Source organism: Macrobrachium nipponense, chromosome 11 (assembly GCF_015104395.2).
Source record: "Macrobrachium nipponense isolate FS-2020 chromosome 11, ASM1510439v2, whole genome shotgun sequence".
NCBI lineage: Eukaryota > Metazoa > Arthropoda > Malacostraca > Decapoda > Palaemonidae > Macrobrachium > Macrobrachium nipponense.
The window spans coordinates 16,299,617-16,327,116 of NC_061087.1; positions in this window are offsets into that span (position 1 = coordinate 16,299,617).

The following is a 27,500-nucleotide window of genomic DNA, read 5'->3' on the forward strand; positions in this document are numbered from 1 at the left end:
TCCACCCACGTCTCTCTATCTTTGAGATTTAAAGCCAATGGTATTCAGTCTTACCATTGCGTAGAGTTATAAATCTCGCAGGAATGCATAGTTATCCATAAAGGTAATTATTACATGAGGTTTATGAATATATCTTTCGTAAAAAGTAACTGTCCATATCAACGGAACTTTTTTAATGTTCTTTATTACGTATATTATATATAGTTTATAATAAGTTTATAATCGTGCGGAGTGTCAATAGGATGTAAATAAAATAAACATTGAAACTCTCATGCCATTTCTGCATAATTACTGAAATCGACCCAGAAACTAAACGGCCTAAAACAGCCTGGAACGAATTAGCCTTCAGCTCAGGGACCTCTTTCTCACGTGTCCTTTGTAAAGCTTCTCGACAATACACGTTTGTTTTCCTTTCCTAACAGTGGCTCTTACTGGATCAATAGCAATTGTAAGAGATTTTATGAAAATTGCCTTTCTCTGCGGTACATGCAGGATTGCGGTACCATTCAGAATGCTCAAATAATCAAATACATGCATGCACACACACACACACATCTCTCTCTCTCTCTCTCATTTACTTTATTAAATAGTATTTTGCCTAATAATTGCAAATATGAAAAGTCACACGTACATAGTAATATATATATATTTATATATAATATATATATATATATATATATATATATAGATATATATATATATATATATATATATATATATATATATATATATAAGCATCATATATATATATATATATATATAGTATATATATATATATATATATATATTGAATGTATGTGATTCTACTCTTCCGAGAGGATGCGCGTAGCTAGTTGTAAAATGGACCTGTCATGTTCAATTTATTCAGAAGAATCACTTCTGACGAATTACAGTGGGTTATAGTTCAAGGTCATATTTAAGGGGAAAGACCAGATAAGAAGTGGTTGACTTAACCTTTCAATTATACAAAAGAAAGAATTCACATTTTGAATGCGTAATCCACTAATTATAACCTTGTAATTGCAAGTCACTATCAAGATTAAATTTGTTCATGAAGGTTAGAGGTCTGCATGACGATAAAATTGACCGTTTTCTCTCAACCATTCAGGATACAAAATTCAGTACATATATATATATATATATATTATATGTATATATATATATATATATATATATATAATATATATATGTGTGTGTGTGTGTGTGTGTGTGTGTGTGTGTGTGTGTATCTCTATCTCTCTCTCTCACACATGTGCAAATATATATATATATATATATAGATATATATATATATATATATTAATAATAATAATAATAATAATAATAAAAGGAGCCATAAAAACACCCCCAAAATATAGGGAGGAAAAATACTATATTTCAGAAACTGCTCTCTCTCTCTTCAGGTATATGAATGAGAAAAGTTTACAGAAAAGGTGGTATTCATACCAAGAGATCCATCCACAGGTAAGTCAATTTAGGTCTCCCCCACTGATAATCTTCCTTTAATCTTCTTAAGCGTTGGTTAAATTAAAATCTTGTCGATCACATCTGAATCCCATGCTCCTTTTGAGATGTTCATTACCTGCCTCTCTTTTATTAAGACCGATTCCATTATTTGACTCTTGTACCAGCAATTGCTGCTATAAATTATATGTGACAAATTCCAGTTTATTCTATGGTTATGTTCATTTATATGGTTGAAAATAGCTGAGTTCTGTTGTCCATACCTAACTGACCGTTTGTGTTGTATTAATCTCTGGGGAAGTGATTTTCCTGTAAATCCGATGTAAGATTGGTCACAGTCCTGACGTGGGATTTCATAAACTCCTGTGTCCTTGGGGGATGTCTTTGGTTGGACGTTAATCAGGATTTGGCTTAGGTGTTTGGGTAAGTAAAGGCAAAAGGGTTAGAATTTCCAAGGGTCTGAGTCACCGTCTTAATCCTGTCCAGGTGAGAAATTTTTATTTTATTGTTGGGTGTATCTCTGGTCTTGTCTCGGGGGGATCGGTAGAAAATTACGTTTGCTTAGTGAATTGCTTTCTCAATTATATGGTCAGGATACTTTAAAGACGAAAGTTGCTTACGAATTAGTTCAAATTCTTTTTCCAGGAAATCTGGGGAACAAATTTGTAAGGCTCTTAAGAACAGGTTGCTGGCTGCACCTATCTTGATAGCAATGCCATGATAGCTAAAGTAGTGAATGTATGAAAGTGAGAACGTTGGTTTTCTGGATATGGTAAATTTGTATTCTGTCGTCTCTCTAATTATCAAAACATCAAGAAAAGGGATTTTGTTGTCTGTTTCCCATTCAACTTTAAATATGATGCTGGGCACCAATACGTTTAATTTTGAAAGGAATTCATTAAAACTGCCCCGCCTATTATAATTCCCAAAATATTAGAATATCATCTACATATCTCATCCACAGCATGTTTTTGGGTTTTATTGCATTTATTACTGTAGTTTCAAAGTATTCCATGTACAAATTGGCTTACCTGTGGATGGATCTCTTGGTATAAATACCACCTTTTCTGTAAACTTTTCTCATTCATATACCTGAAGAGAGAGATAGCAGTCTCTGATATATAGTATTTTTCTATCTATATTTCGGTGTTTTTATGGGCTCCTTTCATTAGATGGAATTCTGTTGTAACAGAACATTTTTACCAGTCATATATATATATATATATATATATATATATATATAGATATATATATATATTATATATATATATTATATATATATATATATACATATATATATATATATATATATATATATATATATATATATATATATATATATATATATATATATATATTATATATATATATATATATATATATATATATATATATATATATATATACATACATATAATATTTGGTGTATGTATATATAGTATATAAATATGTGTGTGTGTATTTTGTCCTTCATAGCATGTAGTCATATAAGTGATAAATTCACTTGGGTAAAGGAAGCTATATTTCCAAAAATGCTAAGAATAAAAAAAGAGAGTTTTTCTGCGCCGTTAACTTTGTACTGCCGCCATATATCGGTCTTTATGTTCCAGGGAAATTTACTTGTCAGGTCAAAACCCGGTTCCTCTTTCCAAGTGAATTTATCACTTGTATGAATACAACTTATGAAGGACAAAATGACTACAACTGCTAAAAGTGCTAAGATCCTAAGTAAGAGATAACGACGTTAATAATACGTTACGCTAATATCAATCATAACTGCTGACTTTAAAGATGACAATACTGCCTTTATGAGATAAGACACTGCGATATTTTATTGTTTTATACGATTATTTGAATTTGGAGGTATTAATATTTGTTATAAAAAACACCTTGTAAAACTGAATGACTAGCATGCATTCACATAATCCTTTTTTTCATGTTCATAAAAATCCGCATGCACCACATACTTTATTCTAAAACATAAATAAGTGCATGGAACGTTCAGTAATTTACTCTACAAACAATAAACTCAAACATAGCTCTAACTAACCGTACGCTGTTCCATAAATTTCGAATTAAATGTATTTCCCTCTCGATATATATATCGGACACTGACTCTTTTTAAATATTTCATCGGGAAAAATGTATCGTAGAGAATAAATCTCTCTCTCTCTCTCTCTCTCTATCTCTCTCTCTCTCTCTCTCGTCTCTACATATATATATATATATATATATATATATATATATATATATATATATATATATAGATATATATATATATATATATAAAGGTTTTTTTGCCACGAAGGAAAAAAAATGAAAAAACGATTTAGCCGAGTACTTTCGGTCCTATTCGGACCCTTTACTGAGGCATACTGATTTACAAAGAACACCATAGTCAAAAGAAGGCTTAATATGCAAACTGACACTACCACATTAGCCATAAGGGCGATTTTCACTCTATAGAGAGGAGGAGGAGTCATAGGCTAGCCACACCTTGAAGGATACCCGCCGTAAACAAGTGATTCTTCCAGAAAAACAGTACATTTTGAAAACAACACGGGAGCATATACAATTTGATATCATGAATTTTTACCAAAGACAAATTTTCCCAACAAAAATTATTATTTATGAAAAGACGAAAGAAAATATAAATATATATATATATATATATATATATATATATATATATATATATAGTATATATATATATATATATATATATATCGAGCAAGAGAAAGAGGGAGAGAGAATATCGAACCAGAGAGAGACAGAGAGAGAGAGAGACAGAGAGAGAGACAGAGAGAGAGACAGAATTAATAACTATATACATGTGGGACTAATTTATAAGTTGTTCATTTATTTTGAGGTCCTTCATAAACATCTTACAAATATATGGGTCCAAATGGTACATTCCCAGACTAAGATTTAGGTTGTTTTTATTAGTGATTTGTATAATTGCCGATTCCAGTAAATTTCTTGAAACATAATCATTAGATCTAGCAATTAACCGAGGTATCACACCCTTTTTAATACAATGAGATTTTTCACTCAGTGGATAACAGTGCATTTGAAGTCTGGGCTGTTCTAACTCAATACATATGCTGCTTAAATTTTTACTAGACTGACCAACGTAGAACGATGGGCAATCCTTACAAGGAATTTTGTAAATGATGTTGTTATTTGTTACGGGACTATTCTTAATTAGCACATTTTTGATGGTATTGTTATAAGAGAACACTACATTAACATTAAACGATTTAAATATTGATTTTATGGTTTCAAATCCACGAAAATAAGGTAAGCTAAGTACATTTTTAGGGATTTCTTTTCATTAATAGCAACATTATAAAAATTTCTATGAGCTTTTTGATAACATAAATCAAATAAATGAGGTGGGTTAGCAGAGATCGTTTCCTATCTTTTTTATGTATTCTATTTCTTGGTCCAGGTATTGTGGACTCGCGATATGCAAAGCGCGTAGGAACATAGAAGAAAAAATTGAAATTTTAATATTAAGATGGTGGCCAGAATAAAAATGTACATATGTTAAATTATTTGTGGGTTTTCCATAAATACTGAATTTGCAATTGAAAGATTCTCTATGTATTAATACATCTAGGAAAGGGATGACATTGTTATTTTCAATTATAACAGTGAATTTTATGGATGGCACTAAATTATTCAATTTAGACAGTAAATCATTTACATCGATACCACCAGGTAAGACTACTAACGAATTAATCATCGACAAATCGGTTACCACCATTTTAAGGGGATAAGTGTGATATTCGGGAGTGTTGTCTCTCAAAAAATTCCATATATAAGTTTGAAAGGAGAGGTGATAAAGGGTTAACCCATGGCCTATACCAAATATTTGTTGGTAATATTCTCCATTAAAAATAAATCTGCAATCACAAATACATAACTTAATTAAGGAAATTATGTGACTAACAGACATAGGCAATTCATGCAGTACAAGTTCATTACTTAAATATTCTAGCACAGAGTCAATAGGGACTTTTGTAAACAGGGAACATACATCAAAACTCACAAAAATATCGCTAGGGTTTAGTGCAATGTTATTTAATTTTTCCACAAGATCAAGGAGAATTCCGGATGTGTGAATTAGATACAGTTCCTAGTAGCGGGGATAACAGTTTAGTAAGATATTTAGATAGTTTATAAGCAATTGATCCTACAGTACTAATAATTGGGCGCATAGATTTGTTTTCCTTATGAGTTTTGGCTAGGCCATATAAATAAGGTAATGAGGGACACTTTACAGTTAACTGACACAAAAGTTCTTTTTTATTTTTAAGAATTTGTTTGATAGTGATATTAAAGTTTTTTATTACTTGGTCCAACGGATTTTTTGCGAGTTTTTTGTAAGTTATTTCATCCTCTAGTAAAGTATGCATGCGTGATATGTAGTCAGTTTTGTCAAGAACCACTAAACTATTGGATTTATCAGCCTTGGTAATGTGTAAGCTATTATCATTCTTCAATTCTTTTAAACTTTTCTGTAGCGAGCGGGGAAGTTATCTTCATGGAATTTTTTGAGAGACAACACCTCCCGAATATCACACTTATCCCCTTAAAATGGTACTGATATGTCAATGATATCTTAGTAGTCTTACCTGGTGGTATCGATGTAAATGATTTACTGTCTAAATTGAATAATTTAGTGCCATCCATAAAATTCACTGTTGAAATTGACAATAGCAATGTCATCCCTTTCCTAGATGTATTAATACATAGAGAATCTTTCAATTACAAATTCAGTATTTATAGAAAACCCACAAATAATTTAACATATGTACATTTTTATTCTGGCCACCATCTTAATAAAATTAAATTTTTCAATTTTTTTCTCTGTTCCTACGCGCTTTACATATCACGAGTCCACAATACCTGGACCAAGAAATAGAATACATAAAAGAGATAGGAAACGATCTCTGCTACCCACCTCATTTAATTGATTTATGTTATCAAAAAGCTCATAAAAAGTTTTATAATGTTGCTATTATTGAAAAAGAAATCCCCAAAAATGTACTTAGCTTAACTTATTTTCGTGGATTTGAAACCATAAAATCAATATTTAAATCGTTTAATGTTAATGTAGTGTTCTCTTATAACAATACCATTAAAGATATGCTAATTAAGAATAGTCCCGTAACAAATAACAACATCATTTACAAAATTCCTTGTAAGGATTGCCCATCGTTTCTACGTTGGTCAGTCTAGTAAAAATTTATGTGTTCGGATTACGCAGCATATGTATTGAGTTAGAACAGCCCAGACTTCAAATGCACTGTTTATCCATCTGAGTGAAAAATCTCATTGTATTAATTGGGGTGATACCTCGGTAATTGCTAGATCTAATGATTATGTTTCAAGAAATTTACTGGAATCGGCAATTATACAAATCACTAATAAAAACAACCTAAATCTTAGTCTGGGAATGTACCATTTGGACCCATATATTTGTAAGATGTTTATGAAGGACCTCAAAATAAATGAACACTAATAAATTAGTCCCACATGTACCCATATAGTTATTAAATTCTCTCTCTCTCTCTCTCTCTCTCTCTCTCTCCCTCTTCTCTCCTCTCCCTCTCTCTCTCTCTCCTCTCTCTCACCCTCTCACTCTGGTTCGATATTCTCTCTCCCATCTTTCTCTTGCTCGATATATATACATATATATATATATATTATATATATATATATATATATATATATATATATATATATATATATATATATATATATATTTTTTTTTTTTTTTTTCTTTCGTCTTTTCATTAATAATATTTTTGTTGGGAAAATTTGTGAAAAATTCATGATATCAAATTGTATATGCTCCCGTGTTTGTTTTCAAAATGTACTGTTTTTCTGGAAGAATCACTTGTTTACGGCGGGTATCCTTCAAGGTGTGGCTAGCCTATGACTCCTCCTCCTCTCTATAGAGTGAAAATCGCCCTTATGGCTAATGTGGTAGTGTCAGTTTGTATATTAAGCCTTCTTTTGACTATGGTGTTCTTTGTAAAATCAGTATGCCTCAGTAAAGGGTCCGAATAGGACCGAAAGTACTCGGCTAAATCGTTTTTTTCATTTTTTTTTCCTTCGTGGCAAAAAACCTTAATTTATACATAGCATCACGTTTTTATATACTTCGTGATCAAGTTATTCATATTATATATTATTATATATATTATATATGATATATATATATATATATCTATATACAAGATATATATATATATATATATATATATATATATATTATATAAATATACATACATACATCCATACATACAGTACACGACTCAACACAAATTACCAATAAAGCGGATTTAAGGGTCACTAACAGAACAAACATTTCACATGTATAGTCGCACTGATATATATATATATATATATATATATATATATATATATATATAATATATATATATATATATATATATATATATATATAATATATATATATATATATATATATATCTATGTATATATATATATATATATATATATATATGTATATATATAGATATATAATATTATGTATATATATATATATATATATATATATATATATATATATATATATATATATATATATATAAGAAGCACGAGTGTACAAGGAAGGGCCATATTTCTTATATATGTCAGTCTGCTAAGTAAAGGACCTCTAGTCAAAAGATCTCGCAGCGAACTCCATTGTTTCACTTTCCTTCGTGGCTTGTACTTTAATATATATTCATCATGTTCCAAATATTCGTGATTCAGTGATACATACATACATGTGTGTGTGTATATATATATATATATATATATATATATATATATATATATATTATATTATAACAAATCACGAATTGGACGTTAACCTCGAATTTTGTGTACTTTCGAACTTCAGGGAGAATGCGAATGTTAACTTAATTCACACTGCTCCGCACAACTCATGTTCGGGACCGCCAACACCCTTTCAATTTTCTTTACAGAACTTGAATTCCCATCACTTGATGCTAATCATCAATAATGACAGTAATATATATATATATATAGTATATTATATATATATATTATATATATATATATACATATATACATAGATATACATATATATATACATATATATATAGATATATATAATATATATATATATATATATATAAAATACACACACATAATGTTTGTGTATGTGTTTGCACGTCTATCCTCGTCTTCATTCTTACTGGAAAAATGCACCATATACATTAGCAAAGCAACGTTTTTCATACAATCTTATTGCATTTTTCTAAATTCGAACAGCGTTCAGGACTTCCGAGAACTTTGTTATGTGCTGTTGTCTTCAAGCAGGTTAAATTGTTCATGAAGAAACTATAAAATTAACGGCATAAATATATATAGAATTCAAGAAACATATGGTAAGAGGCTGAACTTTATGTACGGGAATAGTTAAGCGATTTTGAAGGGAAAAATCGCCTATGTACCGATCATGCTTCACTTCTGATAAAGTACGAGGGAACCTTCAAATTTTGTGTAACTTTAGAGGATATTCCGTTGTTCATTGTGACATTTTCTGATTAACACTTAATAATAATAATCATAATCTTACTGTAATGGGCGTTATGTCTGTCCGTCCGTCTGTCATTCAATGACGGCCAAACGGCTGGTCCAATGGGCATGAAACTTGGCAGGGTTATAGTGGGATCACTCAAGATGGTCTATAATGGGGTTTCATCCCACCTACCCTCCTCCGAAGGGGGTGTGGGCGAGAAAGGATTCCCAGAAACGGAGCTGGTTTTGCCCAGGGGTTTGTTATGCCCGTAGACTTAGTTACTTTACGAATAGGGTAAAAATCAATGACATTAAAGAGGGTGGAGTTTGAGAAGGAGAGACTGAGAAGGAGAGGAATTGAGAGAGAGTAGAAGGGGGGATAAGAAAGAGGAAAAAGACAGAGAGAGAGAGAGAGAGAGAGAGAGAGAGAGAGAGAGAGGGAAAGAGACAGTGATGGTTGGAAAGAGAAAGAGGAGTAAGAGAAAGGAACGAGAGGGAGAGGAAGAGAGAGAGTAGGGGGGTGTTAAGTAGGAGAAAGATGGAAAGAGAATGAGAGGAAAGAGAAAGGAAGAGGAGAGAGAGAGAGAGAGGTAAGAGGAGAGAAGAGAGAGAGATTGTAGATGAGAGGAGAGAGAGAGAGAGACCAGTTGGTATTAGTGAGATGAAAGAGTGAAAGAGACAGTGATGGTTGGGAAGAGAGAGAGTGTAAGAGAAAGGAGCGAGAGGAAGAGGAAGAGAGAGAGTAGAAGGGGTGTTAGGTAGGAGAGAGAGAGAGAGAGAGAGAGGAGAGAGAGAGAGAGAGAGAGAGAGAGAGAGAGAGAGAGAGCAAGTTTATCAGTTGTCATGCAGAGTTGTCCCAAGCAGAGCTGGGTCGGTCGGGTAGTAATAATAATAATAATAATAATAATAATAAAATTATGACGATCAGACTGACGGCAAAATTGCTGAACTTTTTACTCGGCAATGACCATAGAACAATAACTTTTATCCTCAGAACGATTTCCACCGGCAGTAATTTAGTCTGGTTCCGGAATTCACAGAGAAATTTTAAAAAGCCTGTGTTTTAGAGCAAAACCTTTATCCCCAACCACGAGTTCCCATTAAAACTTTCTCTTTCCTTCCACTTCTCTAGATAAGAGAAAAAACAATCAACTAGCGAAAAGATAATTGTTTCAAGAATCTCGAAAATATTGGAGATTCAAGTTGAGTTTTCTAAGGTGAAAAATATAAAAAATCGCTTCATTTACAAAACACAATATTTCAAAGTATTCATTCACGTCATATTATGATTATGATTCCCTTCTCAGTTATATTACATAATATATATATATATATATATTATATTATATATAATATTATCTATATATATATAGATATAAATCTTATATATATCTAGATGCTTAAAAAATCACAGTAGATGCACGTGACTTCATAAATAAGCGAATACCACGGGAAATGATAGTCAGGAATCCAAGCGCTTTCGTCTTTATTCAGACATCGTCAAGGAGCTACTAAAGTACAATTGGAGAGGAAGGCCTCAGGTACAAACAAGATCAGGAATACCAGATGGTTAATTATCAAAAGGGTAAAAATTAAAAGGGATAATCCAGATTATCGGATATCACACGGTCACAAACTTAAACAGATTCTGACCCTAAACCGAAATTACAATGTATCTTTATAGTCCAAAACATGTAAAAAACTGAACTATATTAATTTTGTTCCGCCTTTATATTTATCTACAACTTTTTCATTCATGAAAGCATCAAGTTTTAAACTAAAGAAACCAAAGAAACTTAAATTTAGAACATTTCTATTATTTTGACTTGATAAAACAAGATTCAATGATATTCCTTTTAACTGTGTCATTACATGGGACTAAGGCTCTTACTTGACTCCAGTTAATAGGATGGTCTAAATCTCTCATATGTACAAATAATGCATTCGATATTTGCCCAGTTCTCACAGAATATTGATGTTGCTTAAGACGCTGTGAAAGAGATTTCCCGGTCTGTTCCGTAATAGATTTTATCACACTTTTTGCAAGGAATTTCATAGGAGAATTTTTGATTACTAAACTCTTGACATTAATATTACTGAAAGAAAACACATTTATGTTTAAAAGCGTTTAAAATTCTAAGAATATCTAAAAACCTTTCATCAAAAGGTAATTTTAGAATGTTATGCTTACTAAATTCAAGTTTGTCATTAGTTGAATAAAATGTTTTTCTGGCTTTTTTCCATGCCACATCTACAAAAGTCCTTGGGTATTTAAGTTCAATGCAATATCATAAATAGTTTTTAATTTCAGCGTCAATAAACTGCGGGCTACAGACACATAAAGCCCTTAGGAACATCCCAGAAAAAAACAGAGAATTTAACATTTTGATGGTGATTGGAGTAGTAATGAACAAAAGAGGCAATATTAGTTGATTTTCGAAAGACTGAAAAGGTGAAATTTCTAACATTTCTATGGACAGTTACATCAAGAAAATTCAAATTACAATTTCTTTCTTCCTCTACAGTAAATTTTATAGAAGGGACTAAATTATTGAGATTATTAAGGAATTCCTGGAAGTTTTCGTGAACTGGCCAAATACAGAAGATATCATCCACGTATCTAAACCAAATAACTTTTTGGGGCAAAATTCGTTGTAAGAGTTTTGTCTCAAAAATTCCATGTAAATATTGCTAAGGACAGGAGATAAGGGATTTACCCATGGCCATGCCAAACTTTTGTACAAAAAACCCCATTCCCCATTGAAACAAAATTTACTATCTTTGATACATAACCTTATGAGACTAATGAGATTTTTCTACACTTAAGGAATGTCATGACGCTCTAATTCCTCTTCCAAATATTCAAGTAAGTCATCTACAGGCACTTTTGTAAATAAAGAGACAACATCAAAACTAACCATATTAAAATCATAATTCAAATTTAAACTATTCAATTTGTTTATAAAATCAACATTGTTTTTAACATTCGTGTTAGAAATATTTCCTACCAAAGGAGTAAGAAAATTTTTACAAGCCATTTAGATAAATTATCGGAAACTGAGCCCACTGAACTAATGATTGGTCTGATAGGGTTATTGATTTTATGTGTCTTGACTAAACCATACATTGTAAGGTAAGGAGCGTATTGCGGTGTAAACTGTTTAATTAAATGGTCCAGCCCTTCAAAATGGATTTAATTTGTTTATTAAAATGGGAGTTAACTGTCTGTGTAGGGTCAGACCTCAGTTTCGTATAAGTATCAGTGTCATTTAGCAATGTCATTATTTTACTTATATAGTCACTTTTATTAAATAAAAAGACGAAAGCGCTTGGATTCCTGACTATCATTTCCCGTGGTATTCGTTATTATATATATATATATATATATATATATATATATATATATATATATATATATATATATATATACACTCACACACACACACACACACACATATATATATATATATATATATATTGCATTTTTTATAAGGTTATTGAAAAGTTCACGAGAATGCGAATAGGAAAGATATGGTCTATAGATATTACTTTTCCATAAACTATCAATTTTCTACAAATTCTATAAAGTCTGTCTTTTCAAGAATAAGTGTTACTCTTTTACATATGACACAGGTGGACTAAACTATTATTATTTAATATGTGATTCTGACATTCAAGAAACATGCTATACGACTTTTGAAATAACAACAACGTCGTTATTATTTTTTATTTAATAATGACCTTATTTCTTTAGAATCATGTCATCACTATACAACAATTTAAAAGTTGTTTATTATTTACAAGACTGAATTTTTCATCTACTTATTTTTCAAACTATCCCTGTGTTCATATTTATCATATTTATCAGTTATCCTGGTACTTTTAATGCTAGATAACTTTCGGCAATCAATCAATACTTAAATGGTAGAACCTTTGTTACTGTATGTTTAAAATAAGTAAAATTCATGGACATTAAAGGTAAAATCTTCCTCTAACGGAAATATGATAAGCTATCAAAAGACTGATAAAGTATTATTTTCATTTAAACGTCATAAAATAATTCGGCAAAAAATAATAAATAAATATATAATGAAATACATAAATAAATTAAATTAATAAATAAAAGGAGAGTAGGGATAACTCATTCATCTAAGCATCGTCAAAGGATCTATCCATATGTTGCCTATTCATCAAATATCTGTCAGGCCTTTGGTGCAATATATCTACCATGCGATGGATGAATTGCTTTCATCCAGCAACTTCCATTTACATATTTCCCTGAATAAGTCATATCTTTCCCTCTCACTCTTCGTCGGTGAATGAATTAAAAAAAAATCTTCTAAGGGATAAAAATGGCTGTAGAAATAAGATATAAACGTGATATTCAGTGATCATGCTCTATAATATATGAAACTCATTTTCTCCCTTGGGTGTGTAATAAGATCTTTTATCTTTTCTTGGTACAACACTTCTTCTTAATCGATGACTCGTTTGGCATAAAATAATAATCAAAGCAGTTTATCAGGTATTTGTTTGAATTATTAATATTATTTGTATTATTCAGTAGATGAAACCTATTCATATGGAACAAGCCTACAGGGTCCATTGACTTGAAATTCTAGCTTCCAAAGAATATGGCGTTCATTAGAAAGAAGGAAGACGAGGTAAAGGGGAAGACAGAATGAAGAGACCACATTTAAAAAAATAAATAAACAGATAAAAATAACTAAATTAATTAATCAATTAATTATACTCTGTTTTTTTCCATCTGTCCATCCGCCTGTGGTGTTTGCGTATGGTAACACTGCGTCTCGGGCTTTAGATAGTTACGCTATGTGTAGGTTTTAGGTAAATAAAAGGATATCTGGGCGTACATTTGCAACTGAAAAGTGTTTTAATATTTTACTGTATGCGAATTACACCGTTAATATTCGGAATAGGATATTGTTATTATTGAATGTAAGCTGAATGTAACTATCTAAAGCCCGGGACGCAGTGTTACCATACGCAAACACCACAGGCGGGTGGACAGATGGAAAAAAACCGAGTGTAGTTAATTAATTAACAAACAGATAAACGTATTAAAATGAACGGAATAGTATTAGGGTAGTAATGTATTGCACCTCCGCTTGAACATCTGAAGTCCCAAGGGCACGACTTCCTCTGGGAAGCAGTTCGAACTCGAAAGTCCAACGGTGTGAGGAATAAAGGACCTCTGGAACTGAGACTTTCTACAGCGAGGCCCTTTTATTGTATATTGGTGCTACTGTTCAGCAATGGTTAAATAGGATTTTACCGATTCATATAAAAGATGATTGCCGTCAGGTCTTCTTAAATTGTTCTTCATGTCGTGGGACTAAGTAATCATCGACAATGAATTTCGTATGTGCAGACAAACCAGACAGGCAAAAAGACATGCAGGGAATTTTGATTTTAACCAAATTTTCAATATCCACACTTTGCAATCGCCAGTTATTATTCCTCGATTAATAATAAGGAAATGCTTAATAATAAGGAAATGCTTAAGTAAAAATTCCTAGCAATGTAAACACTAAACATATAACAATTTACCCTCTTCTAGAACTAGAATAACATTCTAATAATAGATTCTAGTAATAGATATTAGACACGTTTATGTAAGAGCAAGCAAATGTATGATAATCACAGTGTCACTACAGTCGTCTCGAAGGAGATTTCAAACAACAGTGGTGAAAGATATTTATATATCTTGTCAGATGATGCTAAGGTCTCCCAGTCCTTAAGCAACCCGAAAAGGAGGACGGCCAATTAACTCGGCAAACATTTAGTTAGGGAGAGAGGCGTCATTCCGGGGGTAAGCAGTGAAATAATTGTTGAGATTTTCTGGAGTGAAAAAGCTACTTTAGTTTTTTTTTTTAAATCATAGTTTTGAATGTTTATTCATAGCACACAAAAAACACGATATGAAAACCTTGTTTGCCTGGTGATTTTTTTTTAAATGGTCATCAAAATTAACGATGTACAAACGAAGTGAAACATACAACTTGGAATTCTTTAGATAATATTAGCATCGCCATAAATGAATTTTACATATACATATGATCTATACCCGATCGTCGAAATTCGTCAAAGAGAAATTGGCGAGAATATTAACAAGGGAAAGGATATCACAGGAAAGACAAAACAAGTGAAATTTCTTGCAAGCTTCTAGCTCCAGAGCATAAAAGAGTATTAAGATGTAACATCTGCAAAAGGTTTTAACTTGGGTCGCTTCAAGGCCCTTACTAAGGACAAAAGATATTTCTTTCAGACCATACAAGCCAGTGGAATCGATCTTTGATCTACAAAAGGCTGAACTTTCATATAGAAAAGAAAATCAGACCCCTACAATAAACCCCACTCTACAGTGAAGCATAAAAAGCCTGCAAACATACAAATAACTGAGATGGAAAATATAAAATTGTACTTGATTACATAACGTCAGACCAGACGAAAAAATATTATTGTGGTAAAAAGGTAAATAGGTTATATTCATATTTACTTGAAGGCTATAAAAAGTATCTTTAATAAGAATGTCATTACCAGGTAAGAAAAGTATTGTAATGGGTGGTTTATTTCTCTTAAACGAATTAGTACTTTTTGCCTTTTACTCCCAGCATAAGGTAACTTTTTTTTTTTCATATAGATGCAACTTTTCGAAGAGAAAATTTAAGGGATCTTTTTAAACGCCATTCTCTAACTTCTTTGTATTTGACATTATTTGTGTGTGATCTCTCGTTTACAATCAAGACCTCCAGTGGTTTTCGTACCACTTGCTGATGCTGAAAAAGAGTCCAACATCCATATCCCCTGTGAAAAATGTAACCATTTTTGTATTTCAATTTTTTCTTCCGTATAATTTCTCGGTATCAGAGCTTCATTGTTATTATTTCAACATGTATTTTGAAGAAGTGAAACAAAGAAAGAAAAAGCACCAGAAGATTTCGCGCTTATTTATTACCTTAAACTAAAGGGATCTTCTTTCTTGTTCTTAAAAGAATGTTCATCCCATCCCCTTTCAATTAGCTATTATTTTTGTTTGTATATTCTGTAAAGGCTTTCAGCAAACTTTTATATATATCAAAGTAGATCTAATTTTAATTACTTTTCTTATACAATTCCTAATTTTATGTTCCATGATAAGACGGCCGCTATATATTTCCACAATTTGCATTGTACCTCAGTTTGTCGAAAAGTATAGACCTCTGAGGAATATTAACCTAATTTGTTTTTTCAAAAGCCTTCATTACCCTACTTTGATGGTTTATATGAATAGAGCAAAATATATTGTCATATCAATTTAGCGGATAGTCCTACAAATTGCCAAGTTTCTAAATATATCTTCTGCGAACTTTAGGCAAAACATATAAGAACACAAAACGAATGACACTCATGTTTTTCCTCGTATCTCATTCCACTTGCCACAATCTTTATTTAAAAGATAATAAGTCTGATATTTTTCCATGGAAAATATTCCCATATATTCCATACCATGATTTTCATTCAAATATGATGATGATTCTTATTCAAAGAGACTAAGAATTATCATCGGGTCCATTACTAGGAGATAAGGACACTATAAGCTTTACAAACCGTTTATCAGCTGTGGCTTTGAACTGGTTAAGAGATATATGTTGAAGTTAAATTAAACTTAAATATTTCTAATCAATCTGGTAAAGCGGAAAAAATTACAGAAATATAAACGAATTGCAGCCAGATAAGAAAGGATAAAATAATATTCTTTTACAAGAACTTTTACCTTCAAATATCGCTTCATAACACGGGAACCAAATTTAGCTTTTATTCTAATAATGTTCCTCGAAAATAATTACAATGAATGGTACGATTACTCAAAAGAAACATAATTATATGCAAAAGTGCATACTTTTATTAATAATCATCACGTCAAATTAGTTGAAAAGAAGACTTGGAAGTTCACACTTAATCCATGATCTAACGTGATGACTTTGATGCAATCTTTTAATTAAGTTCTTTAGAAGTCTTCTGAGCATTCATTCTTAAATAGGTGCCAAGGAAACACCACCAAACCTTTCTCAAGATTTCTTTTCTTCGCTGTAATAGATACTCGAAAGATATATAAATAAATAAAGAAAAAATATCTTAAAACTATATATATATATATATATATATATATATATATATATATATATATATATATATATATATATATATATATATATATATATATATATATATATATATATATACATATATATATATATATATATATATATATATATATATATATATATATATATATACCTACATACATAAATATATATATATATATATATATATATATATATATATATATATATATATATATATATATATACTTGAAATTCTCAAATACTACAAGAATATTTCAGACAGTATAATCACTCATAGAGGAAATAAAGTCGCTATAAATTCGCTCTTTTTGATTATATGAGAGGAGAAGAGGAAGAGAGAGAAGAGAGAGAGAGAGAGAGAGAGAGAGAGAGAGAGAGAGAGAGAGAGAGAGAGAGAGAGAGAGAGAGAGAATTTACTGTTATCGCCAGGAAAACTTCCCTCTTTCATGCATAATTTAGGAGCAGGAAATGTTTTGACCTCACTCATCCTTTAACAGCCAATTAAAGCCAGAGCAACTTGTGAGAAAGCTGCTTCAGCTTCAAGTCTACTTATTTTTTTATTTTAAGAAAAGGTCAACGAGACGTCGACCCAATGTCCCCTTCCAGACTAAAGTAAAACTTGGAAAAGAACGTAGTAGGAAGAGTAGAAGTTTACCTTGAGGGAAACGACAGACACTTCTTGAAAGAATGGATTGTGGATGTGAAAGAGCGAAAAGGGAAAAATATAGTAAGGGAGTTTCACAATTAAATATGTTATTAGTTGATCATTTCTTCATTCTATTAATAGTTTTGGAATTCTTTTACATTGCTCTTTTTAAAAGGTAAATCCAGATTCCAGACTAAATTAGCAGCGACGGAAATTTCCAAATATGGGTTCATCCGCCTTTTGTGATGTAATGAGTATATAAAATGTTGGTAGAAGACCCTCCATAAAACAAGCAGAATCAAATGTGACTGAAGAATCAGATGCATTCGTTTTGTATAAAGCTTTTCATTTTCTATTACAATTTGCCTTTCACCGTTCCTACGTTCCATCAGCGAGTCTCCTATGCTTATCATTCTTGTATTAACGGAAAGGGAATTTTTTATTCATATATGAAAAGAATGTACTACATCCAAGTCGCAATATACCTCCGATGTTTATGCAGAAGTCTTGAGTCAGTATCGAAATAAGGCACAGGTCGTCCAAGTTTCTTTTTTTCATACTTCAAGGTGTGTTCCTTGGGTAGGCAGTCTGTTGAGTTTCTAGAAACTTCAGGAACTACGTATGAAAGGAATTTGTCAAGGAATTACAAACGCGTCAGGACGAACCACACATGAATCGGGACTTCCTTATAAATTTCGGATTTGCATAGCAACTTGGATGTATTATATATTTTTTTTTCTGGCGACTTCCCAACAACAAATGTTTGTTTACCTGACAAGTTTGGCAGAGTTACCGGCGGAATGGAATAACGGAGAAACAACAATCAAAAGAAAAATTGAGAAGACTTTACAAATGCTGAATGCAGCTGATGCAGCAGTCATATGTCGTTCCACTCATACAAAATTTCATAACATCATGAGATAAAATTAAATATTTTATCTCGTCTGTATCTAACATCATGCCATTTTTCTTTACATTACTGTTAATTAAAGGAAATTGTAATAAATGTTTGCTTATTTAAATGAAGCAATACTATCATTCCTTAATTCTAAAGTATCAACAAGGGAAATTGACAATCTCATCCTTAACTCCATGTCTTCTGATGGTTTTCCAAAGTTTAAATTGTCATTATCATTTTCAAAGGATTGTGGTCTACGTCTATTGAACAATCGCCAAAATAGGATTGATTTTGCTTTTTATAAAGAAATAAGACATGGAAAGGTCAGGATGTTAATGATAGCCAACGTCCAGGAGGGAGATTTATGACACCATTATCCTGTAAGTTGAGGAATTAAGGAGAGATTAGTCCATCGAGCGAGGGAAGTGAGGAAAGTGCGAGAGATGGACGAAAAGTCTGCTACATCACAATTACTGGATTTCCTTCCTCCGCTACAAAGGACTGATGGCCGCGTTATGACGACTTAATGAGAAAATGAGCGAAGAAAAGTATTATTTTGGGAATAAAATCGTGCTTTGGAAATAGTTAATTTTTGCAGCTTTCTTACGAAATTTGAATGGCCGTTAGAGATGAAATGACGTGCTTCTCCTTGGCGAATGAATGACTGACTAGTCCCATAAAATGGTAAAACAAACTTTAGTTTCATGGATACCTTGAAGTAGGTGTTGTACACAAAATATTCTTTTTCTTTACTGGATAATATCTTAGGAAAAACGTTCCATTCCTTTATGAACATACATACAGACACAAGCACGCGCGCGCGCACACACACACACGCATACACACACATATATTACATGTGTATACATATGCATTTGTATATATACATACATAATGTATATATATATATAATATATATATATTATATATATATATATATATATATATATATATATATTATATATATGTGTGTGTGTGTGTGTGTGTGTGTGTGTGTGTGTGTGTGTGTGTGTGTTAACGTAATGTGTACGTGGCAATATACCACACAGAGGATATTCAACAATAAATGCTTTCATAAATTATCAAAATTTTCTTTGACTCTAAAGACATATCAGTCGGCAGATATCGACGAAGTCTAGCAGAGTTAAAACCATGCCTTGAATATCATCCTGAAACGACGTGAAATCCATTTGATGAGAATAAATCAGTAGATTATAATAATTTCCACTTCAAATTAACATTCATTCAGTTTCCATATTTCGACGATATAAACCGTGTCTCGAGGGAGATTTTTCAGTGCTGAAGGTTAAGGATCGTGATAAGTGGTGACCAACCACCTAATGGGCTTCCAATGCCTTTCTAAACAGGGATTCACCTGAATGTTAGACTGATATTTGTCTTCCTTTTCAAATATTAAAGTATTTTCAGAAGATGAGCATTTGTGCTTTCTTTGAATTCCTGAAAATTATGCAAATCGCCGAAAGTTTTGGCTGGCTAGTGTTTATAATGGCTTACTATCTACACAAAACGAACTAAGCACGTATATAATTTCAGTTTTATTTGCCTGTCGTACTGAGATCCGATATATTAGGTTTTTACTTTAACAGATAGTACGTACATAGAACATCTACGTCAGCTGAAAATCGTCACTGATTTTAAAATACCATCATGCAATAAAAATGAATGTTCATTTTTATTTATGAATATTGTATATTCAGGATTTCTGCTAGCTATTCACAGATTCTTCTATATGGTTACATTTAATGACATTCCTAGTTGGAATCATTCTCACTAATGTATAAAAGTTTAAGTCTTCCTCCTAAATACTAAAATCTGATCAGTGCAGAAGTCTCATTTATTCAGCAATTATAATTTTAGCTACTGTTTTTACGATAAATCTATACTTGATATAATCCCGCTGTTAAGGAACTAATACAGTAATACATCTGCGCATTATTGTTAATTACCGCTGAAGTTCAGAAACTACCAGTTGCTATTAATTACTTTGTGTATGCTCATGTCCATTATTTCAATCATAATGGAATGTCATTTTAAGTTTAATCCCTTTTCTCAATACGAAAAAACTGCAAAATGTTCCGTTATGAAGATATTCAAATTGACTCTTAACTTGCAGGATAAATGGGATTTTATTAAACCTCAAAAAAGAAAGTGAGAAAATACTTTGGCGTAGGCTACCTCTTAGAATCGTATCTAGTTCACATACACATTAAGTTCACTTAGAGTTCACGCTATATATTACTGAATAATCAGTTTAAATGCGAAAGTTCAAAAGGAAATCTATTATGTAATTTGCCCAACTGTGCACGAATTTGAACATCCTCTCTCTGCCATTACCTCGAAATAAGCAATTTCCTCTTCTTCATATTTCAAGACCCACTTAGACCCAAAGCTACTGGTTAAAATTAGATGAGAGCAAGTCATGAAAAGTTATTTATCTTATACGTAGCTTACGCTGCTTCTTCCTGCGTCTTTTGTGCTGTCACTTCTTAAATTGATGGATTCACATTTGCCTCGTTTTCTGTGCTAAAAGTTGCTTTCGTTTATTACTTCCAAGATTTCTGAAATATAACTTGAAGTTCCTCATATTGAATTAAGTGATGAACTTACTTCTCTTTTTATTAAGTAAGGTTTTATTATTTCTTACATTATATTGTTTCATAGGCGAGAGATTAGTGATAGATGATTTTGTTTAAAGAACGACCACCTACCCTTTTTTTCCCTTATGCGTGCTCCAATTCTTTTTTTATATAAACATGCACATAGACACACAAATATTTACATATATGTGGAGAAAAACACTTACAGGTATACTTGTATGCGAAAACGCACAATGAACTTTCATGAATATTTCTCATTTATTTTACCTTTTTGCGTATAAAACCGTTTGTTTTCGAGAAGTCTAGATACCTCTTAACTACAACACCTTACATATTACCGACCGCCTTCATGGGAGTTTAAGGAGGATGAATCACTCAGTAGGTTAGTGGACGTTTAAAACGAAGCCTGCTCTGCGGCACAGCAGATTCTTGCCCAAAGGCGGTCGGTAATATGGTAAGGTCTTGGAGTTAAGAGGTCTCTGGACTCTTCGAAAACAAACCGTTTTATACGCAAAAAGGTAAAATAAAGGAGAAATATTCTTGAAAATTCATATTGCGTTTTCACATATAAACATCCCTGTATGTGGTTTTCTCCACTAGCATGTAAATGTATGTGTCTATGTGCATTTTTATATTAAAAAAAATTGGAACACGCATAAGGGGATAAAACTGTAGGTGTTCGTTGTTTAAAAAAAAACCATCAACCTCTAATCTCTGGTCTATGAAACAAAGCAATGCAAGAAATAATAAAACCTTACTGAACAAAAAGAGGAGTAATTTCGGCACTTAATCCAATATGAAGTAACTTTAACTTAATTTCAGAATACTTGGAAGTAATACAGATGCAACAATTTAAATAGTAGAGAGAAGAGTAAGTATTTCCCAGCCCTGTCTATCAGCTTTATGTTCATTTTAGAGTTATCAAGTGAATCTGGGCCTTTCTGAACCTGTTATTGCGAAGAGATGCATTAAAGGGGAACAGCCCATCTTATTTTGGTTGTGAAAGAACTGCGAACCGCTATAAAGGAATCATGGAAGGACGGCAATTCATACTTGTGCTCATCTTCCGAGTTACGTACTTGGTTCTATTTCAATATTATCATATCGGGTGTGATTCAGTTTCATCCTTCAAATAGCTTTGTAAATTTAAGTATATTGTTCTAATTAGTCAAATAGTCAAGCATAATTCATTGTAAGATTATACAAATAGCTTTATGCATTTGTGGTATTTCTCATATGTTTTTTTTTATTTTGTTTGTCACCTGAGTAAAGTTGGAGTATGATTATAATCCGCTTAACATGTTTCAAGTTTCTTGAGACTCATCAAAACGATATTTGGAATTTCCCCTAGCTACGAGTAAGGATATCGCATACAGAACTTAAAAATGCTGGACTATCAAAACGCACACAAATTATTCATGTTATTATCGAAACCTTTTGGAGTATATTTTATTAATTCTTAATTCGAAAAAAAACTTGTGAAAATATCTGAACTTACACCCCTAAATTACACGGATTACACGTTTCGTCGTGATGAGTAACCTGATTAAATATAGCTATAGTGTTGATTTCCAATTAATTCTTATATTTAATTGTTAACATTTAGATCAAATATAAGCGATATTTCAGTAGTTTTGAATCGTTGATGATAAAAAGTTGTCGTTTGTCTGATCACACGAATCGGAAGAATCAAAACACAATCACATGATATTACCAAATCTAGCAATGCTCTTCCCCAACATATCCAAAAGCTCAATTTTCCACTTTCAATATTCTCCCTAAACCTCTCTCTTAACATCTACTTCTTAAATAGGGGGGAAATACTAATTTATCGTACGCACTTTCCAATCCAGAGATAATTAGCTTTCTGAAAAATTAACAAATGAAGGTGTGTCACACACCTGCAAGCTTAAGCAAAGAGCAATCAACTTGCAAATCTTTTCGGAGAGGCCATTGTCCTGATCGATCACAGGGTAGGTATACCCTCTTCATTACTATACTCTGTTTTTTTCATCTGTCCATCCACCTGTGGTGGTCGCGTATGGTAAAACTGCGTCCCGGGCTTTAAATAGTTACGCTGTGTAAGTTTTAGTAAATAAAAGGATATCTTGGTTTACATTTGCAACTAAAAAGTGTTTTAATAATTTACTGTATGCGAATTACACCGTTAATATTCGAAATAGGATGTTATTTAAAGCCCGGGGCGCAAGCCCGGGGTGCAGTGTTACCATACGGAAACACCACAGGCAGATGGATAGATGGAAAAAACAGAGTATAGATGAGGTATCTGTAAAAAAAAAAGTAATAATAATAATAATATCATAATCACAATCTTTAAATTTACTGACGTATTTTAGTATCCTGCTGTGGAGAGCTTTAAATTGTAGCTTTTACATTTGGTACTTTTACAATAGCAAGTACACGTTAAGATAAAATACAGAACCAATGAGTTTACAAAGACATTTCTAATGAATTCACGATCACCGTGATTGACTTAGATTGACTCACAGTGTTAAAACAAACCTTGAAGTCCTTCAGAGTTACAAAATCTGATGAATCTAGTAATGACCACTTGAAGGTCAAGGATGGGCTTCGGGAACCCAAGTAGAATATTTAACTTGATTACAATTTCTACAATTTTGCTGAAGCATTCGATTATATAACTCACGTACTGAAAGGTTTTTGACCATGAATGAAGTTATTTGCCTTTAATCATAATTTTTAGATTCAACAAATCTTCACAAGTTTACTCTGAAGTTAGAGTAAGTACTGCAGGCCTTTGAAATTCCCAGCCAAAGAGTAAACTTTTATATCGCGTTATTCATTCCTCCCCAGATATAATATTGGCACGAAACCACCAACATTTGATTTCCATTTCTCGAACCTGAATTCCGATGGTCATTCGACTGAGATAAAATGGATCTGGAAGTCATCAGAGGTGATTAGGGCCACAAGTGATACAGAGGGAGACTGGGCATAATGGCCATTTGGTATGCATTACTGCTGCACTGTAAAGAGTGTTTAGTATTCATTACTGCCCGGCCGTTAAGCGTATCAGAGAGGAAAATGTATTGCTTTTTAATTTCGATGCTAATGTCAGAGTACGTTGAGCAATAGCCGTTGAGGCATCAGTAATATAGATTATTTCGGTGACAGAAAAATACATAGAACACTAATAATAATAAGAATCATTTTGATACCTGTGGTGGCAGTTCATGTAATTATGTAACTGTGATAATGAGAGCCATGAATATGACTTTCTGCTGCTATTTCAGTACATTCAATCCTAATTATGTCCTTTGAATTATGCAAATTAGAGCAGTAAGAATTCTGACCTACAAAACACTGCATATAATTTGTAATTATGCCGAAAATAAACAATGGGATTTTCTCACGCAGTAGAGACACAATTATTGGGAGAAAAAACATTAAGGCTATTTAGATTCCGAACGTCTTCGAGGAGCTTAAACCGATATAAATACATTAAAATACTATTTATCGGCATAACCAAGGATTAAAAAAAAAAAAAAAAAAAAAAAAAAAAAGAGGTTCACAGACAAACTAGAGATTCAAAGAAGGTAATTAGTAATAAACCCTTACTGAATATAAAGAAATAAGCATCAAACTGCCAGGTTGTAAACGAAGGCTTATAGCTTCCAAATATTTCAGTTTTTAAAGTCAGCTTCTAAGATGTCAGTGAAGAACCTTTGGGAACTGGGTCACTATCTCATCATGAATTTTACACAGATCCCAGTTTCCTACGATTTGTTAGGCCTTGTATACGATATTCAAATTTATGCAATTAGAATGTAATATTTATGCATTATAGAACTGACAGTTTCCTTTAATTAAACAAAAGTTACAGCCATTTTGAAACTCTTTACAAGATACAAAAATATATGATCTTCTATGTATGTGAGATGACTGGAGATCATAAATAGCATAGGAGGAGGAATTATGAAATATACGAAAATTGCAGTACGATAAATTAAAATTCTAGTGATCATAAAAATTTAAATTGGAATGAAATGCAAATGAAAAGACTGTAAATGTAAATATTAATATTTAAAAAAATGTTAATGTGTTTTACCAACATAATAATGAGTACAGCCTTAACCTTGTTTCATGTTACAAGTTAACCCTTTATGTGTTAGATGTTTAGTAAGATTTTTTAACACAGAGAAGACATCTTTAATCATGTTTAATCCACTGAAATATAAAGCAATCGACCAGATTTTGATTTTGTATGTTAAAAGGACAGCCCTTGCCAGTGCCTGAATTATGCAAAGTTAAATTGTTAACAATGAAATGGACTAAATTTTTTAATTTATTATTATAAAAACAATGAATGGCCGAGTGCGTAAGGTATTATGCTGTGAGTAATAATTGCCCTCTGGTTAAAGCGCTGTAATCTTCCTTCAAGGTTTCGTAAGATAATACTATTTGCTCATTTCGTAAGAGATTCTTTATCTTTTAATGGCTGGGTACACTGACATAGTTTGCCTTTCCGTTAAGACGAAGTTATTAATCTTCTCTGGCAAAGAAGACCAAACAATAGAAACCGTCTACAGGGGTGGATGAAATTACGTTGTGTAATTACAAGTGTTGTACAATATGGAATGAAGGTGCTTAGTCTACACACTTACATTGCACAATGGCAGTGGTTTGTAACTGCCATTAGCAAAGGGTAATTTGCTTATTGACGCATAAAGTAGATCTAATAAATAAACTTTGTTTTATTATAGGACCTTGTAATTCTACTGACTTCGGTCTACGGTCCTTTTCCTTTTTTTTCTTGCACTGTAATTAAAGGTGACGTATAATGGAGTTACTCATGTTACCAAGTTCCTCTATATTATTTTCCAGAATCTGCTATAAACTTATGATTCCATAAATTTATAAACAATGAATATCATAATGGACAGTTGGAAATTAGTAGCCGTTGGCTCATTTAGGATGCCGCCTTAACGAAATATGTGGTGAGTTAGGGAGTATTTCTGACATTGCCTTGCTGTTGTTTGCACATGAGGCTCATTCAACAGATTATCTCAGTTGCCAAACAATACATTAGTAGCAGTAGATACTTCCGCTTATTATCTCGTAAGAACATCAGAAATTTAGGGTAAATCTATTAAAGTTTCTAGGAGAGAGAGAGAGAGAGAGAGAGAGAGAGAGAGAGAGAGAGAGAGAGAGAGAGAGAGAGAGACTTTAGTACAACGAACCTCAGTTGACTAAATTAATTGAAGTTACATACTTTATGTTGACAGTAATGGCTTTTTGGTGAAAATTCTATCATCAGATATAAGGAAATAGTCAGAAGTGAATATAAACTTAATTAAACATATGACATTAAAATTATCACTCTACAATACTAATGCAGAAAGCCAAAATAATAATAATAATAATAATAATAATAATAATAATAATAAGTAATTAATAATAATAATAATAATAATAATAATAATAATAATAATAATAAAATAAAATCAATAAAAAAATTAATCAAGTGGAACTTAATAATAATATAAGCACGAAGTTCATTATATTGTTTCCATTATAGAATTTCCCATCTATGTGCTCGCCGCATATCATGCAAATTTTTCTAAAAGGAACATGAAAGAGAAAAAATTTATTTCTCATTGTCGAGAAACAATAATATTTGATAAAGGCAAATTTTCAATCGTATTTTTTGTAATCGCAATTCAATAATTAAAACAACCAATGAATTCCTGATTAAGTTAGTGATTATACTTCCGGCAGGAGCATTATTCAGCATTAATTAAGGCCAGGCCAAACATTGTCAAGGAGCATGAATGATTAATAACTTTATTATAACTAAAGTCTAATTGGAAGAAGGGAATTTGATTATTCTGTTTCTACTTCTCCGATTGGATGAGTTTTTTTTTTTTACATTTTGCTTTCTATGATTTTTGAAGTAAATAGATAACGCTAAAAAAAGGGGGGGGGGCGGTGCGGCTATCGTAATAGGCAAACTTGTAAAAAAAAAAAATCTGTGATAAAACGCTACCGTCCTGTTCTTCAAGATGCCAACAAAGGTCGAATACATTTCATGAATAATTATGACAAAATATAATAATGTTGGAAGCATTCTAGGTTTTATAGTCAGCTTAATTGAGTGAGATCATTTACAATTTCTC